The 19,022-nt window shown below is 38.8% G+C and overlaps 1 pseudogene across 1 annotated transcript; it reads right to left on the minus strand.

The window, feature by feature from the left end:
• Positions 1-11,976: 11,976 nt before the first annotated feature.
• LOC308340450 (protein FAM98A-like) lies at positions 11,977-13,742 on the minus strand (annotated as a pseudogene). The gene is made up of 2 exons: positions 13,366-13,742; positions 11,977-13,143 (listed from the first exon to the last, which is right to left on the minus strand). The product of its transcript is annotated as a protein FAM98A-like (transcript).
• Positions 13,743-19,022: the final 5,280 nt, after the last annotated feature.

Below are 19,022 nucleotides of genomic sequence, written 5' to 3' on the forward strand. Positions count from 1 at the left end.
AAAAAAAGAAAAAAAAAAGACAAAGGTAACTTGGTGAATTAAAAGTAAACTGACAGTACTATTTCTAACATTTTGTTTGTCCTAACTTTTTTTTTGTCTTAATGTTTCTTATTCTAAACTTTACAGCACACTGTTTTTATTGTTTTCTGTACAATCATGTCATGCCATGGATGCTAGTCCTATATTCTGCTATTTCATTCAGCAATAGAAGATGTCTTTGATTTTTTTCTTCAATGCCTCATATATGCCATGACTAATTTAGTAATTTAGTGAACATTTAGGAAATTCCTCGTTTTTCATTTTAAATATCTTCTATCTATATCTTGGTGAATTTGGCCTATTATCTCCTTAGGATAATTTCTCACAAGTAAGATTGCTTGGTGGAAGGATGTACAAATTTTATTTTATTTATTTTATTTTTTAAAGATTTTATTTAGTTATTAATTTGACAGAGATCACAAGTAGGCAGAGAGGCAGGCGGGGGTGGAGTGGGGGAAGCAGGCTCCCCACTGAGCAGAGAGCCCGATTCGGGGGCTTGATCCCAGGACTCGGGGATTATGACCCGCAGCTGGAGGCAGAGGCTAACCCACTGAGCCACCCAGGAGCCCCAGGATGTACAAACTTTAAACTTTGATACATAATATTAGTTTCCAATAAGATTATATAATCCAATAAAATTATATCAGTTTTACTCCTATAATTGTGTGAATATAATTTCCTCTATTACTGCTAATCCATATCTTTGCCTCTTCAGAAAGGGAGACATTTTGTTTTAATTTGCATTTCTTTATTAGGGAGGTGAAATATCTTTCTTGTGTTAATTGGTTATTTTTATTTCTTTAATGAATTACTCATTTTCATTCTTTTTGTTACTTTCAAGTGGTGTTTAAAAGCTTTTAAGATACTAATTGAACACTTACTGGCATATGTAAAAAATTTTTGGTCCATACAGTTAGGGTTGCAAACAGCTCCCATATAATCTTGAGTGTAGTGTATGGCTATTAAAATCTACTAATAGTGCATAGTAATTAATATTAGGATGCAGCTACTTTGATAACTGAATTTTAATTGAGTTTTAGAAGTATAGGACATTTATTTCTAAGTCTATGTTAAGAATAGCATTCATATAAAAAGGGTATATATATATCTTAAAAAATGAAAAGATGTGCAATTTAAATATATGAACTTTAGAATCAATTGAAATTACGGTGAGATTGTAATTCCTTTATTCTATTAAATAGGTATAAAATTATATATTAAGCTAATTCAGAGAGATTTTGTTTGTGTGTTAGATACTATATGTAGGAGACTGTGTATATAGCAATTTTTAACCTCATTCCTCAGAGATGTCATTTTAAAAACTGTTTCAATAAAAACATTTGCCAATTAGAAGGCAAAAAGTTGCAAGACTTCCCTTGCCTTTCATAGTAATAGCCTGGTGTACATCATTTTTTAAAGAGAAAGAAAAAAGACCAGAAAGAACTTAAGTGCTTTCTTTCTAAATTAGTAAAATTAATATTAGTCTTTGTCTTTTCATTATATCCTCTAAAGTTCATTTGTAAAGCTCTTTATATTTTAATGTGCTTGGTAAAATTGTTTGTATCATTCATTTCACCCCAGACTTCATTTTATGGAAAGTTTTTCATTTTACAAAATGATTGTGAACCCAGGTAAAGTGTCCTTTTTGTTTTAAAGAGTTTATTTGTTTGTTTTTTGTTTTGTTTTGTTTAGAGCTAGAGATCAGGGGGAGGAGCAGAGGGCAGGGACAAGCAGATTCCTGGCTGAGTGTGGAGCCTGATGTGGGGCTCCGTCCTAAGACCCTGAGATCAAGACCTAAGCGGAAATCAAGAGTTAGATGTTTGAGCCACCCAAGCACCCCTAAAGTGGCCTTTTGTTACTAAAAATATAAAAGAAATGGGATCTATATCATACATTATTTTAAATGTAATTTAGATAATTCTTTGTGAAGAAAAAGCTGCCCTACTTGTCATTTAGCCATCTGTAATCCTTGTCTTTATGGGTTGTACTAATAGAGGAAATCTGGTCACAAACTGTTCTCCAATTCAGTTAATTTGAGCATATGTCTGTACGATTGGGATGAAAAAGATGTGTAAGGTCTTGCACCTCCCTTCTGGGAGCTTAGAGTGAACTTTGCTGCTATGTCATATTTTAATCCGCTAATTGTTCTGCTAGTGTTGCCAGTTTCTTAACCCAGGAAGGATGGAAAAACTTCCAAAGTTCGGTGGAATAGGAGTAGGATTCTGGTGGTTTATTCTGGAGAAAAGGCTTCTGGGAATGTCAACACAGAATAAACCTTTTAGAATCTAGAAGTAAGGAAGAGTCATTTGAGCCGAAGTTAGGGCAGCTGCTGGGGAAACAGTCTTCACGGTCAAGAAAGTGCTCTAGAAATGAATAGTTTTTACAGGGTTATATACTTTTTACATCTTATAAAAACTCAGAATAGTATAGATTAGTACATAGGCAGAATCACGAGGTTTACCATAAAGGAATGCAGGGAGTAGGTGCACTGATCGCTATCTCAAGGATGGTTTTCCCTTAGGTTACCCGTTAACAGAGTAGATGTACCATGCATGTGTGGTAGGCCATAAATCGGGCTTTTGGTTTGAGCAAAGATTACATATAGTCATGGTGACTTAGGAATTTAAAAATGGCTTCCCTTGTCTATCAGGCCTTTTGAGAGTTTTTCACTCACTACACGCAGGAGAAGGTTGAGTCCAAAAAAAATTCAGAGCTTAGCTTTGTGTGTTATACTTGACATGGTGCTGTGGTGATAGTAATGAGAATCTGAGGTAGTTGAGCAAATATTGGCTAGATGAGATAAATTTCATTTATGCTAGCAATAAATACCCTTACCTATCTTTGTAATTCCCCAGTAAGTAGAAACAGTGCCTTAGATTTGAAATGGGGGCTTCCTTCTTCTTCCATTAAACTCTTATTTATTCCTTTTCTTTCTTTTTCCCAAGTTACCTTTTAATTTTCCCTTCTCTTTTCAAGGTGATCCTGGGACTTGGCACAGATGCTTCCCATGACTTCCCATTTGGAATCCTCCTGTTAGTCGTTGGCACTCTCCTAGTAATTCTCTACCACTTTTCCATTCATTCATTCAGCAAATATTTCTAGATGCCTGGATATAATGTTGAGCAGAATATAAAAGTTCCCATTTTACAGTTAAGTTTGCACATTAGTGATGGTAGGCAGTAAAGGAACAAACTTCTGATAGAGGAAATATTGGGATGGTGGGCTGGGAAGACAAGGAGAGAGTTGTTTGAGGCATCAGGGAATGCATCTGTACGAGAAACATTGGAGCTGGTACATGAAAGGTGAGAAGGGGCTAGAAATGGTCAGCGAGAACAGTGAAGGTGAAAGCCCAGAAGGCAAAAACAAACAAAGAAGAAAGTATACCAATTAGCATTTCTATGGGTAGGAGCCTCATTGGGCTGGCTAGCTCTTCTACTTTCCTGGTCTGCCTGTCTTCTATCTTCTTTCTTTCTTCTTTGCTTATATATTCAAAGTTCCAAAGTCCAATCTAAGGTAGGTTGACCATAAAGAAAGAAAAATTGAATTCACTGATTGGCTGTGGCATTGATGTGAGAATGGTAAAGTCTCATGTATCTACCACCAGGCCTTCTAAACCAAGTTTTTTTCAGGCAGTGAATCATCATCTACCAATTACGTGTAATCATGCCAACCTTTCTATTACAGTGACTTGCCTTTGGAAGATAACAGCTGTGTTACTCATAAAAACGTCTATGAATGAGTAATCCCTAAAGTAGTAACTCCACATTAGTCTATGACCGCTTGAGCACAAACCGCCATATCATTTAATGGCATTGGCCTGAATTTTCAAATAGACAACATGCCTCTTTTTCTAAAGATTTGCTGTGAACTTTGTCTTTTGGGAAAAAAACTGGTTTGTATTCTTAAATGTTTTAATCTTTAATGAGAAATGATTGTTTAGCTATTTGGTCCTATAGAATTGAAAGGAAAATTCATATTTATTGATTCTACTTGGTATTATTTTCAGAGTGGAAAGCTGCTTTAAGTATATGAAGTACGGGTGCTTATATGAATCGAACTTCCCATACATATTACTGTCACTAACATTTCAGATCAAGCATCCCTAACTCTAATGTGTCTCATTTCCAAGAGAAGTTTTCAGCCTGTCATTTTGACCTAAAAATAACAAAATAGGGCAAATTAGCAGATTAAAGTGAGGAACCTACCCAGAGAGGGCCATATCTTATTTCCAATTAACCTTAACCCTCACTTTACTAGTAATTTTTACTTCGAGAATGAGATGGATGGACAGGTTCTGGTCAACTTCTTCCATGAGGTCCACAAACCTGGGACATGGGTGACCTGGAGATGGGGTTATACTCTATGAACAACCTGGTGATTACTGTCTTAACGGTTGTATATGGCTAAGTCATATTCATAGTGTATATACTGACCAAATGCTCAATGGTCTAGTCCTGAAATTAGTATTTGGCCAAGGCCTACTTGGAAGATCACCATTATAGAATACAAGCTGCTGTGATACATGAACAACTTTTATTCAAAAATTGTTATAATTTTATTATATCAGTTATGTTTTTAAAGTTTAAGGTAGTTCAGGATCATTCATTTTTCACCTCTGTCAACTGCCAAATTGCTCCTGTGCTCATATTAAATCACTCATTTAAAATACTAATGGGGCACCTGGGTGGCTCAATGGGTTAAGTGGCTGCATTTGGTTCAGGTCATGGTCTCAGGGCCCTGGGATAGAGTCCCAACTCTCTCTGCTCGGCGGGGAGCCTGCTTCTACCTTTCTCTCTGCCTGCTGCTCCCCCTGCTTGCTCTCTCTCTCTCTCTGCCAAATAAAATATTTAAAAAACCAAAATACTAGCTGCTTTCAAGTATAGAGTGGAGAGCAACTCATGAAATTGCTATCAAATTATTTAAGATCTGCTTTTTCTCTATTAGTACTAAGTTAAAGGCATCTCCTCTTTAACTCCTGGATTTGAAGTTTTGGGGGTCAGTGATAATGATAAAATTTCTTAAAGTATTCTTGCATGCTGAAACTCCATGCATTATTGAATTATATTACCAGAAACAAACCTAAAACATGTTGCCCTTGTTTATTATTTTCTAATTTTGCATGTATTACTGGATCACAATTACTTGGAAAAAATTTTTCATGAACTTTGGTTCTAAAAATGTGACAACGGAACAAATACAATTGAATTTCCATTTGCATATTATCTTTAACAGCATGCCCATTAATTTCAGCATCTTCCCTTTAGTAGAAAGAGAATCTCTACAGCAAGTGTCAGGTAAAAGAACCTTGAGTTCTAAAGGCGCATTCAGGGACACCTGGGTGGCTCAGTCAGTTAAGCATCTGCCTTTGGCTCAGGTCACGATCCCTTGGGTCCTGGGATTCGGGTTCCTTGCTCGGCAGGGAATCAGCTTTTCCCTCTGCCTGCTGTTCCCCCTACTTGTGCATGCTTTCTTCCTCTGACAAATAAATAAAATCTTAAAAAAAAAAAAAAGGCACATTCATACTTTAAGTGATAGAATCCAATTTGGGGATATCTCTACTCCAATTACATCTGAAAGGTTTTACTTGAAACTGGATATTCAATTGTTAATCATAAATCAAGATGCTGTACTAACTATGTATGACCATAACCTATGTGATTACCTGGTGATTGATCACACACAAGTTGTGGATGCCAGAGAGCAGGTTGGAGCAGGCATTCGATTGTTAGACCTTGCAAAAACTGAAGCAGAATCTAAGGAGCAGAGATAATGCAGAACTTCCTAGGCTGAAGCTGAACTTCAGTTCATTCCTACTTCTTACCTTCAGCCAAAATGTACACAAGTCTCTGTGTGCACCCTGAAGTGCAAGTCCCAGCTGGCAGAACTTGAGATGGGAGGACAGGTCAAATTTGACCTTGGCTGTTAATAGGGGTATTGTCCAAGCTGAAAAAGTTGGTTAGAGTCTTAAGAAGAGCTCACATTTATTGATAGCTCACTATGCAGCAGACACTGCGAAGTTTTATCAATTTGATCCTCTTTTGCTCATTTAGTCTTCTCAATCATCTTACATGGTGATTATCCCCAAGTTACTCCTGTGGAAACTGAGGCTCAGGGAAGGTACGTAACTTGCACAAACTCATATTGAAAGGAAGTAGTGGCTAAATATCAATCTGGCCTCAAACTACATACTTACCATTACATTGTCTCAGATCTCTCAGATCTAAATGTGGACTTTTTTATGCACTAGCATTTAAAGGTGCTTTGCACTAATTTACCTGCAGCTTCAGGGTCAGGAAACACTTCTGAGTGCTTACATTGTGCCACTGTTGATACTAGGCATTTTCATGACCATTACCCCATTTAATCTGCACAACCAAATTGGTCAATAGGGACTATTTTTTCATGAAGAAACTTTCACAGCTTTAAATCCCTTGTCACAAAAATACAGAGTGACAATAATAATGGAACATTTTAGTCTTTTATAGCTGGATAAAGCTTTAGAAATTACGTACTTTAACCTAGTCAACGACAATTATCCAAAGTCACATAGAAGAAATCTTGTGATTTCTTCTAGAATTCTTTTTTTTTTAATATTTTATTTATTTATTTGACAGATCACAAGTAGGCAGAGAGGCAGGCAGAGAGAGAAGGGAGGAAGCAGGCTCCCCACTGAGCAGAGAGCCCGATGCGGGGCTCGATCCCAGGACCCTGGGATCATGACCTGAGCCGAAGGCAGAGGCTTTAACCCACTGAGCCACCCAGGCGCCCCTAGAAATCTTTTCTTTATTCTTGGTTCAGTAGATCTAGTGCTCCTTGTACTGTGCCATGCTCCTACATAAATGTGCATAGTCCCACAGTCAAAGTTTAAGTCATAATGAGCATTTGCTGGTTCCTGCTAGGATTTTAGGGGTATGTGTGAGGTATGATTCCATGGCATCAAACAAATCTGGGATCTCAGTCCCAGCTCTGTCACTTAAGGATGAATTACTTGATTGAGTTTGTTTCTGTAAGTGTAGAATGGGGATAATGTCTACCTCAAAGGGCTGTTGTAAGGATTAAAGTAAGTGAGGACATGTATGTAAATTGATGAGATTTAATAAGTGGTGGCTGTTTTCTTATTTGTTGTTGATTTGGCTATTTGTTTTGATTTTTTTGAAATTATCTTCAAAGAGTTTGTCATGGTTTTTATGAATAGTGACATCACAACTTCCAGTCATGAGAATGGACATTGTTGTGTCAGCCTGTACTCCAGCTCTGGTCTGAGAGTCTTTGTATTAAATGGGAAAGAACTTTTTCTCGTGTAGATTTAACATAAAGCAATCTTCAAGTTAATTTAAGACGATTCTTTACTATATATACTTTATACTGTATTTGTGCATAGTATATACCAGAGATGTAAAAGATAGAAAGCTTACATTTTCAAATGTCCTTGTAGTACCCAGAACAATTTCAACAGTTGCTCACTGGAAGCCTCTGTGCCTTTCCTCATGTTGTTTCCTACCTCTAGAATGGAATGTTCTCTCATATTCTGGCCTGCAAACTGCTGATCATATTGTCAACAGTGAGTTCAAACATCAACTTCTTTTCCATAGTACATCATCCACTGTTTCTTCTGAACCTTGTAAATACCTTTATTGTAATACTTACTGAATCATAGTGTAATTGTTACGTATCGGTGTCTCCTTTGATTCTGGGAATGTCTTCTGGATCCATGTTTATTTCATCTTTTTTTTTTTTTTTTTTTTTAAATCAATCCCCCAACTCGGTGGAAAAGGCTGATGGCTAGATAGATATTACAGAAAAATGTCCTTTGCTTCATGTTGGGGACAAGTGGTTATTTTTCTTTTTGTTCTTGTTGAGGGACAGGGCATTGTGAAGTACAGGTAGGTACTTCCGGTGCCTGGAATGGAGGTGGCTCAGTGGTGACACAAAGTGGTTTCTGTGATTTCTCCCAATGAGATGATTCACATGTTTGGAGTACTGGGGGAGATGTGGAATCTGAACTTCTTATGTAAATAGGCATAACCCCCTGAAACTAATAGTATACTATATGTAACTAAATTGAATTTAAATAAAAATTTTTTTAAAATAGGCTTAAGGATAGTGAGAGATCAAGAAAGTGTTCCATATTACAGGAAAATGATTTTAAAAAAAAAACAACTCTGGAAATGTAAGTGAAATGCCAAGAACAAAGAAGAGAAGGTCTAAGAGAAATTACAGAGTGACAGTTGAGGTCATTGTCCTGAAATAGAAAAATAATCCTTTCAATTTGGTGACTCACCCCTAACTAAAGTCAGTACTTCATAAGAAAGGCAGGAGCTTTGAGACACTTAACTGTAATCTTATCCCTTTGCAGAAATACCTCCCATACTTGAGCTGGTCTGATGATCTCATGTCACCAGGCACAAGGATTAGTAGACCTTGAAATATCCTGTCAGTGTAACTTCTCATCTACTCTCAAGATCACACCGACAATCACTTTGGCAGCTGATCACACAGTGACGACCGACAAGGCTCCTAGGCTTTCAAGATGGCAGAACACTCTTGCAGAATAAATGCCTTTGCTGCTGGAGTCCACAGCATCCAGAAACTGATTGGAGGAAGCAGCTGATGACCTCTCTAGTGAGTTCTATTTTTGTCATATTTGAGCCCAAGTCCAGTGGTTGCTAACAAGTGAACAATACTTATACTTCAGTTTGAAGGAGATATCACACAATTCAAGTATACTCTCCTCAGCTAGAAGCCATAGAGCCTTCTTTAGCTACAGTCTGAACATTGGCATTCTATACCAAACATTGCAATTGGAAGATAGGTGTGGTCTTTCAAGAACAGCTTCTGAATCCGCCAAGTCATCCTAAATAAAACGTATCATAGAAATCCTGCTTTGCTTCACATCTCAATATCATTGTATCTTTTGAAGTTGAGGTGTGCACAGATGGTAAATTCTCAGATTGAGTTTGACTGCCTCTCTTTGTGTGAGAGAGGAGACTTTGAGAGTACCTGTATTCCTGGGGAGAACACCCAGTAGAGGTGCTCACAACATGCTGTCATGACTGGCATGCTTGGATTCCCAGTTTCAGTGATCACATCTGGTCTTCGCTTTATAAACCTTTACAAAATTTGATTTATTTGAAGTGAAGGGAGGGAAAGCCTAATAAATGTTCCTCTGGGCACTAGAGGGGCCAGCCCTTCCACAAGAACAAAAAGAAAAATAATTTTTTGCTCCTAACATTGAGGCAAAGGGCATTTCTACCCCTGGATTTCTGTAATGTTTGTCTAGCCTTCAGACTTTTCGACCTCACAGCATACTTTCTGAGGGGGAAGTTTGTTAGAGAGTATTTGTTTCCTTAATTAATCTTGAAATTAATAATAGAACTCTTCATTCTAAATAACTTAAGGTCTGAAGGGAATCAGAAACGGACAAAATACAGTATTGTGGCATTTTTAGAATGTGGCATGTCCTCAAGGATCCTTATAACGGATGGGTTTCTGAGAAATTATATTCTATATTCTATTATATTCTGTTTTCTGTTTTAACTGATTTTTAAAAGATTGATTTTTTTAAAAAGATTTCATTTATTTATTTATTTATTTATTTATTTGGGAGAGAGGGCACGAGCAGGGGGAGGGCCAGAAGGAGAAGCAGACTCCCCACTGAGCAGGGAGCTGGATGTGGGACTTGATCCCAGGACCCTGAGATCATGACCTGAGCTGCAGGCAGTTGCTTAACTGACGAGCCACACAGGTGCCCCTTTAAAAGATTGATTTGATGAGTTTTCATTTTAAAAGCAATGTTTGAGGGATGCCTGGATGGCTCAGTGGGTTGAGCATCGGCCTTCAGCACAGGTCATGATTTCAGGGTCCTGGGATCACGCCCACATCGGGTTCTCTGCTCAGCGGGAAGCCTGTTTCCCCCTCTTTCTCTGTCTGCCTCTCTGTCTACTTGTGGTCTCTCTCTCTCTCTCTGTCAAATAAATAAAATCTAAAAAAAAAAAAAAAAGCAATGCTTGAATAGGAAAGTGAAATATAAATTTCCAGCTTTAATTCTACTTATTCTGGGAGCATTATGTATCTTTCCAGAGTCTAAAACCTCAGCAACTATTGCTTTATCTCCCTCCACTTTCCTTTCCCATCCCATAAAATTATGACTCTTAAAAGAAATACAGTAGTCCTTCCTTTATTGGTAGGGGACACACTCCAGGACTCCCAGTGGGTGTATGAAACTGTGGACAGCACCAAACCCTATATATAGCATGTTATCTATGCATACATACCTGTGATAAAATTTAATTTAGAAATTAGGCACAGTAAGGGGTTAACAACAATAACTAATAGAACAATTATAAGAATATACTGTAATGAAAGTTATGTGAATGGTGGTTTCTCTCTCTCAAAATATCTTACTATACTATACTTACCCTTCTTGTGATGATGTGAGATGATAAAATGCCTACATTACTTGGTGATGAGATAAAGTGAGGTGAATAGTGTAGGTATTATGACAGCCTTAGGCTGATATTGACCTTCTGACCATGTCACGAAGAGGATCAGATGCTTCTTGACCACAGAAGTTGACCACAGGTAACTGAAACCACAGAAAGTAAAACTGCAGATAAGGGAGGACTACTGTAATATATCACATTCTAGCATTCGTTCAACAAATATTTTTTAAGTTTATTTTTATTTATTTGCTAATCTTTCAGTAGTCTCTCTACCCAACGTGGGGCTTAAACTCATGACCCTGAGATCAAAATTCATATGCTCCTCAGACTGAAACAGCCAGGCATCTCTCAACAATTTTTTTTTTTTGAGAGAACTTAAAGATAGATACTTTATTGTTCACCTTTTACACAAAACACACCAGCCATTTTCTTCCACAGCTTGACAATGTTTAGTTCTGCAAAAACCCAGCAAGAAGCTTCATGTAGATTTCAGTAAAGGAGAATGTAACTCAGCCAGGCTTTTGTTTTCTGCAGCAATAAGAAAGGGCCTCCTGCGCCTAGCAAAAATCTGTCCTCTTAATTGCTGTAGTGACTTTCTTCCATTATAAAACAAACAAAAAATGTCTGTCCAAAAGCAAGCTGCCTTCTGTTTGCTGAGCCAGAGGTATTAGCTCATGCATAAAACAATTTCAGTTTGCTGTTTCTTCTAACAGATTTCAAGTAAAAATAGGGTTTAAGGAAGAACTTCTTTTGAATGGATGCAGGTCGGTTTGATTTGCTATAGTATATAAATGCCTACATGTACTATAGGTTCACAACTTAGTTTTATAATCTTTATGGATTTGGGCCATATTCAAGGTTTCCAGAGTTGAGCATATGGTATAGTATTCCATCAAAAGGATAAGGCTACTGAAAGTGCTATCTGTAGAAGAGCTCATTTCATAGGAACTGACCTAAAAGTTCTATCATGATGCAAATGTGGCATAAACTCTGGAAAAAAGCCAATCAGGGCATAACTCTGCTTGGAGAATAAGCATTGGAATACTTTAAGGAAAACACATTTAAATGGATTGATAATATGAGGAAGGTGTCCTAGTTGTAAATCTAAAAAAAAAAATCTAGGAGAATCCTCATATTCTAAACCACTTACTAAAACTATTAATTTAAGTAATTTCTTCCCCCCAAAAAAGTATGCATGCATGTTCTGACTGGGGAATTAGTCAACTAGTCAATTAAAGCCAATTTAAATTACCTTTTAAAAAATTCTTCATACAAAGGAGAGATGCTGTATGTGTTTCTTAAATAAACTACATTATGTAAGTCCTTAAAAACAAACAAACAACAAAATTCAATGAAAACCTACAAGTACTTATGCCAAGCAGGTATCTGCCTGCCACCTATGGTCTCGTATTAACTAAAAATTGTTGTTGGACTCAAGATTTTGAAACTAAGTTTTTATTATTTGAGCTCTAGCACAATGTAAGGGTCTGTAGCCTTAACTAGGATAATGTCTTCCCTGATCAAATCCAAAATGATTACACTGATAAACTCCATGCTGGAAGTGCTATTCAAATTGGCCCCCTTGGTGATAATTCTGGCTCCCCCTTCCTCCCCAACCTCTTTCTGGCCTCCACATCCACCTTGGCTTCTGCAACCACTTCTCCCTCCACGACCACTGGCTCAGTCACCATGGTGACCACCATCTTGGTATCTAGTGTCCTGCTGGTATCCACTACCCCAGTATCCACTTTCTATGTATGTAGATGTTTGGAAGTCACCATAACTATCACCTTGATAGCTACCATTGCAGCCACCACGATGATAGCCACCTGGCTGGAAACCCGAATCTCAATGACCACCATCTTGGTAGCCACCACCTCCTTTTCCATTCATTCCATCCGTCCAGCCTCCTTGATGCTTATTTTCTCTTCCTCCCCCTAGCTACCATGGTCATAGCCACCACATCCACCTCTCCCTCTCTTTGTTCATGACCTCCTCGACCTTCATATGAGGAATGTTCATAACCACCTCTCCTCCTTGTTGGCCTCCTGCTTGTTGTTGGGGGCCATCTTACCTTTTCTGCCATGGTGGCATCTCTGGAGGTGGAGGTCCAGTTTCTTTGGGTCTATGTCCTCTGTCAGGCACCCTGCCCAACAACATCTTATTGATGGCCCAGGCAGTCTTTTCTTTTATAGAGTTACTGCTTGTCCTTAAAATCTTTGATGAGTCTTGTCTTATAGCCAAAAAATGGGAACAGAAATAATACTTTTAGGAGATAGGACTGAGCATTTCAGCTGGTAAACCATTGCTATTTCTTCTGTCTGACTCTTAGCTCTGTCAGACCAACCAAAAGACTAGACAGTGACATCTAAGCCTTTTAATAGCAGCTTTCTCAGAACTTCATGTTCATTAGCTATGGCTTGGTTAACTGCTTCTTTGTTTTCCCAGTGGGCTGGTCTCATTGGTTTCTTCAATAAAGGCTTTCCACATGGTTAAATGGAACTTTCGCTAATGTCTCCTTTAATTTTTTCAGTCCCACTGAAGAACTGGAACATAGTTATATTGGCTGGAGGACTGGACACTCCTAGAGCAATACATATGCCTTTCAACTCTTGAAAGACCTCATAACTGCCTCCTTCTTGAGCTTTCTTTTTTATTATTATTATTTTAAAAAAGATTTTTATTTATTTATTTGACAGACAGACATCATAAGCAGGTAGAGAAGCAGGCAGAGAGAGAGGAGGAAGCAGGCTCCCTGCTGAGCAGAGATCCTGACGTGGGGCTCGATCCCAGGGTCCTGAGATCAGGACCCGAGCCGAAGGCAGAAGCTTTAACCCACTGAGCCACCTGGGAGGCCCAGATTTTTTTCTTTTTCGAGGAGTACTCATACAGAGAATTCTGGCAGCTTCTATTTCTGAGATGAGGAGTGTGAGCAAAAGGAGGCAGTTCTGAATGAGAAGGCACGTGGTCACATCCTCAGATATCAGTGAAAGATATGGACAGTTCATCTCCCCTACTAGCCCATTCACTCCAAGCTGGAATTCTTCAGTTTCACTCGGGGTGTTAGTTACTTGCACATTTTCCTCTAGTTTATAGAACGCTCTTAATTCAGACACCAGCCAAGCATGGTTTGGTAAACTTGGGGGAACTGGCTCCAGCAGAAACTGCCTGAGACAGAGCGCCATCTTCCAACAATGGACCCTTGTTACCTAGATCTTCAAATGACTCCAAGATGTTAGTCTCTATGAGGTTACACTCCATCCTACTGTGGTATTCAAATATTCTAGTCGTCAGGTTCCCCTCTTCTCCTGCAACACATGCACTCACACGTGCACTGCCTTCCTGCAACAAATATTAAAAAAAAACCTACTGTGTGCCAAATCCTTGGGGCAGAATAGTAAAAACAAAACTGTCTTAACTAAAAATACAGTTTAACTAGACTTATTCAGGTTTTCTGCCCTACACACAGCTTCATCTAAAGAGAAAGATTCCTAATGGAGGGCCCTTCTGTGTTTATACACTCTGATCCTAATATGTGTCTTCTTGCTGGCTAAAACTGATTAAATGAGAGAAGGAACTAAACTTGCAGGGAGATAGTCTGAGGACTTGAAAATGGTGGGCTGTTTTTACCAGATTTTTCTCATAAATTAGAAGAGAGGCTGAAGGTTGTAGTGGCTACTTAAGCTCGTAGTCTTATGGAGTAGGGATTGGAAGAGCCATTTCTGGGCCTCCTATGCTTCCAGATTATGAGGGAGGAGAGTGTCAGAGAAAGCTGATCAGGTGAAGGAATGGCATGGAGATACAGAAGAAATCAAAGAAGCATCACAGGATGAAGATGAGAAAACATCCAAACTCTCTTTTTTTACCTGAATTGATTTGACAAGATTTATATTTCTTACAAATTCCCAGTGCAGAGAAGATTCTCAGTAAATATTTATTGAATGAATAAATGTACAGGGCATTGTGTCCTAAATGCTTGGTGTATACAGGAAGCAGATATGATTCCTGACATCATGGAGTTTACAGTGTAGAGGAGGAGACAGATTTTACATATTCGGTCTTGATGGTAATATAAGTGTTAACTCTCATCATCTGATGCAGGAGGAAGGTGATTAAATAATGACTATTCAACATTGTAGTGTCAAAACTAAACAGAGGCTCGGGTAAGAGTTTCAATGTTATTGCTTATGACCAATGGATATGTGAATGCATTAGAAAATTGGTATGATACCATACCAATTTTAAGTAAATTGCCCTTAACTAGAATTCAACTTTTGCCAGATTTTTTTCCTCCACGCTTCTTCCTCCTTTTCCTCCTTATTTCCCCCCTTTCTTTCTTTTTTGAAATTTGACTACAATATTGTGCTAGTGCACATATTTTAATCTGGTGCAGGGCATGCATAACAAAATAAGTGAAAAGCTGTATATGTTAGAGCATATAATTTATTTCAATGACAAAGCATCAATAAATCATTTTGTCAAGTTGCACTGTAACATCCAAATTCTGTCTCTGTTATGTCTAATTGGCTAAGCATTTGCAATTCTGAACTTTACAGAATGGAGCAAAAATATATTAATTTATAACAATAGATCGTTGACTTGTCAAATGTACCTTTCCTAATTCATACTTTGTCTCTTTAACTGAAAAAAATGCCTTCCTCAAATATGTACTATTTATAGGTCATTGGAAAAGAGTATTGCACAATAGGATTACTATAACGTACTAAAAGGTAACACATTTAATCTTATTGGCATGTAGAGATCACATGTGGAAACTTTTTGATCTTTGTTGACTTTTTAGCAGAAAAGATTTGGAAATCCTTTTGTCACTGACAAAAACAGAGCTGTGGTAGCTGTTTTATAGTTGGTCAGTTTTTTGGTTTTTTTTTTTTTTTAAAGATTTTATTTATCTACTTGAGAGAGAGAGAGCATGAGAGAGGAGAAGGTCAGAGGGAGAAGCAGACTCCCCATGGAGCTGGGAGCCCGATGTGGGACTCGATCCTGGGACTCCAGGATCACAACCTGAGATGAAGGCAGTCGCTTAACCAACTGAGCCACCCAGGTGCCTCTAGTTGGTCAGTTTTAACAATGGATAAAAAAGTTTTTGTTGAAGCCTATTTATTAATACATAATGGGCAACATGTTGCCTTAAAGACAAATGCATATTTTTCTCATATCAAAAGACTCCCCAGATCTTTGCTAATATCCAAAGATATTTAAAAGAGATCTGTGTTCTCCTCCCTTACCACCCCCACCCCGCTTCTCCCCCCTCCCCCACTTCTGTCCTATGCTGTGAAATAGTACTGCAATCCTCTGAGCTTTGGCAGTTTTTTAGGTAAAAGGAATTTTTTGTGATGTAATTGATATTGTAACTACTCAGCTGGATATAAGCTTTTAAGGGCCAAGTCCATTTGCTGATTTGTTTGCATTCCCTACTCCAACTAAAAGAATTCAAAGGCATGAAGAGTCTATTGTGAAAAACGCATGAATAATGCAAAAGGCATCCTGAAGTAGGATATCAGTAAGGTTCCAGTGCAGCTATGGCTTTCTAATAAAATCATGAAAAATTTTAAAATGAGAAAAGTCAAACCATCTCAAATTTGTTGACACAGTTATAGATGAGTATATGAGGGAAATCTCTCTCTGAAATATTTGGGCTTTTTTCTGTGAAGTCTGTCCCCCTATAGCCCACTGCAGCTTTGTAGAGATATAGTTAACATGTAACATTATGTGAGTTTAAGGTATACAGTGTGTAGTTCTGATACACTTACATAATGTACAAGGATTACTACCATAACATTAACTATCATGGCCATCAAGTCACATGATTTCCATTTCCTTTTTATGGTGAGAACATTGAAGGTCTACTTTTATAGCAACTTTCAAGTATCTAATAGAGTAGTACTAACTATAAGCATTATGCTGTACACGAGATCCCCATGTTATGACTGGAAGTTTGTATCCTTTGACCCCGTATCCTCCCATTTCCCCCACCCTCCCTCCCCTGGCAGCCACCATTCTACCCTGTTTCTATGAGTTTGCCTTTTTATAGATTCCACATTTAAGTCATATCATACTGTATATGTCTTTATTTGTCTGACATATTTCACTTAGCATAATGCCCTCAAGTTTCATCCATGTAACATAAAGGGCAGGATTTCCTTTCTCATGGCTGAATAATATTCTGTCTCTGTGTGTATACATCATCTCCTCAGCACCCCACCCCCACACAAATACCATGTGTAAATTGATGATTTTCCATAGCCGTATACATTGATTCTCTTCTCTTTACCTTCTGTGAATCTACTGTAGATTTTCATTTGATGGTCATCGTGTGGCTTACATAAAATATTATAGAGGGGCGCCTGGGTGGCTCCGTGGGTTAAAGCCTCTGCCTTCAGCTCAGGTCATGATCTCAGGGTCCTGGGATCGAGCCCCGCATCAGCCTCTCTGCTCAGCGGGGAGCCTGCTTCCTCCTCTCTCTCTGCCTGCCTCTCTGCCTACTTGTGATCTCTACCTGTCAAATAAATAAATAAAATCTTTAAAAAAAAAAAAACAAACATTATAGAGATATAACAGTCTATTTTACACCAATAAGATAACTTTGTTTTTTGTTTTAAAATATTTAATTTATTTATTTATTTGACAGAGAGAGAGTCAGTGAGAGAGGGAGAAGCCGGCTTCCTGCTGAGCAGGGAGCCTGATGTGGGGCTCTATCCCAGGACCCCAGGACCACGACCAGAGCCGAAGGCAGATGCTTAACGACTGAGCCACCCAGGCACCCTTATAAGTTAACTTTGATTGCTACAAAAGCTCTACATTTGTACTCTCTTTATTTGTTGTCATAATTTTCATCTTTTTATATTGTGTATCCATTAACAAATCATTGTAACCATACACTTTTTTTTTTAAAGATTTTATTATTTATTTGACAGACAGAGATCACAAGTAGGCAGGGAGGCAGGCAGAGAGAGAGGAAGAAGCAGGCTCCCCGATGAGCAGAGAGCCCGAGGCGGGGCTCAATCCCAGGACCCTGGGATCATGACCTGAGCCAAAGGCAGAGGCTTTAAACCACTGAGCCACCCAGGCGCCCCTGTAACCATACAGTTTTTAATCCATTGGTCCTTTAACCTTTATACTACAGTTACAGAGTTAACATACCATAATATTACAGTGCTAGAGTATTCCGAATCTGACTATGCTTACTTTAACTAGTGTTGTATATTTTCATATGTTTTTCTATTTCTAATTGGCATCTTTTTATTTCAGCTTAAAGAATTCCTTTCAGCATTTCTTATAAGACAGATCTATTGGTAATGAACTCCCTTGGCTTCTGTTTGCTAGGGAAAATCTTTATCTCATCTTCATTTCCTAAGTACAGTTTTACGGGGTAAACTATTCTTGGTTGGGAGCTTGTATCTTTCAGCACTGTGATTATTTAATTCTATTCTCTCCTGGCCTGTAAGGTCTATGCTGAGAAATCTGATGTTAGCTAATGGGAGTTCCTCATATGAGGAGAACTTTTTTTTTTTCCCTCTTGCTGCTTTAAAAACTCTCTTTTTGAGGGAGGAGAAAAATAGTGGAGGAGTAGGGGCCCCTATTTCAACCAGTTCCCTGAATTGAGCTGGGTATCTACCAGACCACTCTGCATACCTATGAAATCAGCCTGAGATATAAGAAGATATATCTGGATCTCTACAAACAGAATATTTCCAGTGGTTGGTCTTGAGGTATGAAGCAGGGAGCTGTGATTCTGCATGCAGATAGAAGATAAACAGAAGAGAGAGGGAGCCTCCATGATTTTGCACTGGGAAGGCAAAAGCCTCCTGAGCTGGGGACAGGGCATAGACTTGCAGACTGGTAGCAAAGGGGAAAGGACTTTAGGGCAGCCCCCCAGACTGAACCCTGGAGCTATGGGGGCACACATGCTATCCGGGGGGTGGCTTATGGTTTTAAAAGCACAAAGGACAGAGATGTGCCCAGCCCTGGGGGGTAAGGACTGGGAATGCTGCTGTGGGGCGCACAACCCAGGACACTGTGGTTTTTAGCAGCACAGACAGAAATGGAGACAGTGTGGCCTGGGGAGCTCACTGAAGAGCAGACTGTGATCTCTGTGTTCTGAGACAGAGTTTTGGATATGGTCACTTCTGCTCTGACTCTCAGAATAGATGCAGAAAGCCACCAGGGAAACTGCCAGAGAATAAAAGCCCCCAAACACCAGTTTTCACTGAGTTCATTCCCTCCCAACATTGGGCAAGGTAACTCTGCCCAAACAGGGTTGTCTGAGTAACAGTGCAGCAGGCCCCTCCACCACAAGACCAGCTGGAAGAACAAGAGGCTGACAATGCTAAGGTCCCTATAAAACAGGTGCATCTTGCTTGGGTTATGGTCAATACTTTGGACTCTGTACATTCCCCCAACCCCCCCCTCAACAGAATGACTAAGAGGAGGAATCCCCAACAAAGGAAAGAACCAGAGAATGTGGCTTCTGTCACAGGACAAATGGATATGGATATAAGCAAAATGTCAGAAGTAGATCTC

Source organism: Martes martes, assembly GCF_963455335.1.
Source record: "Martes martes genome assembly, chromosome: 3".
NCBI lineage: Eukaryota > Metazoa > Chordata > Mammalia > Carnivora > Mustelidae > Martes > Martes martes.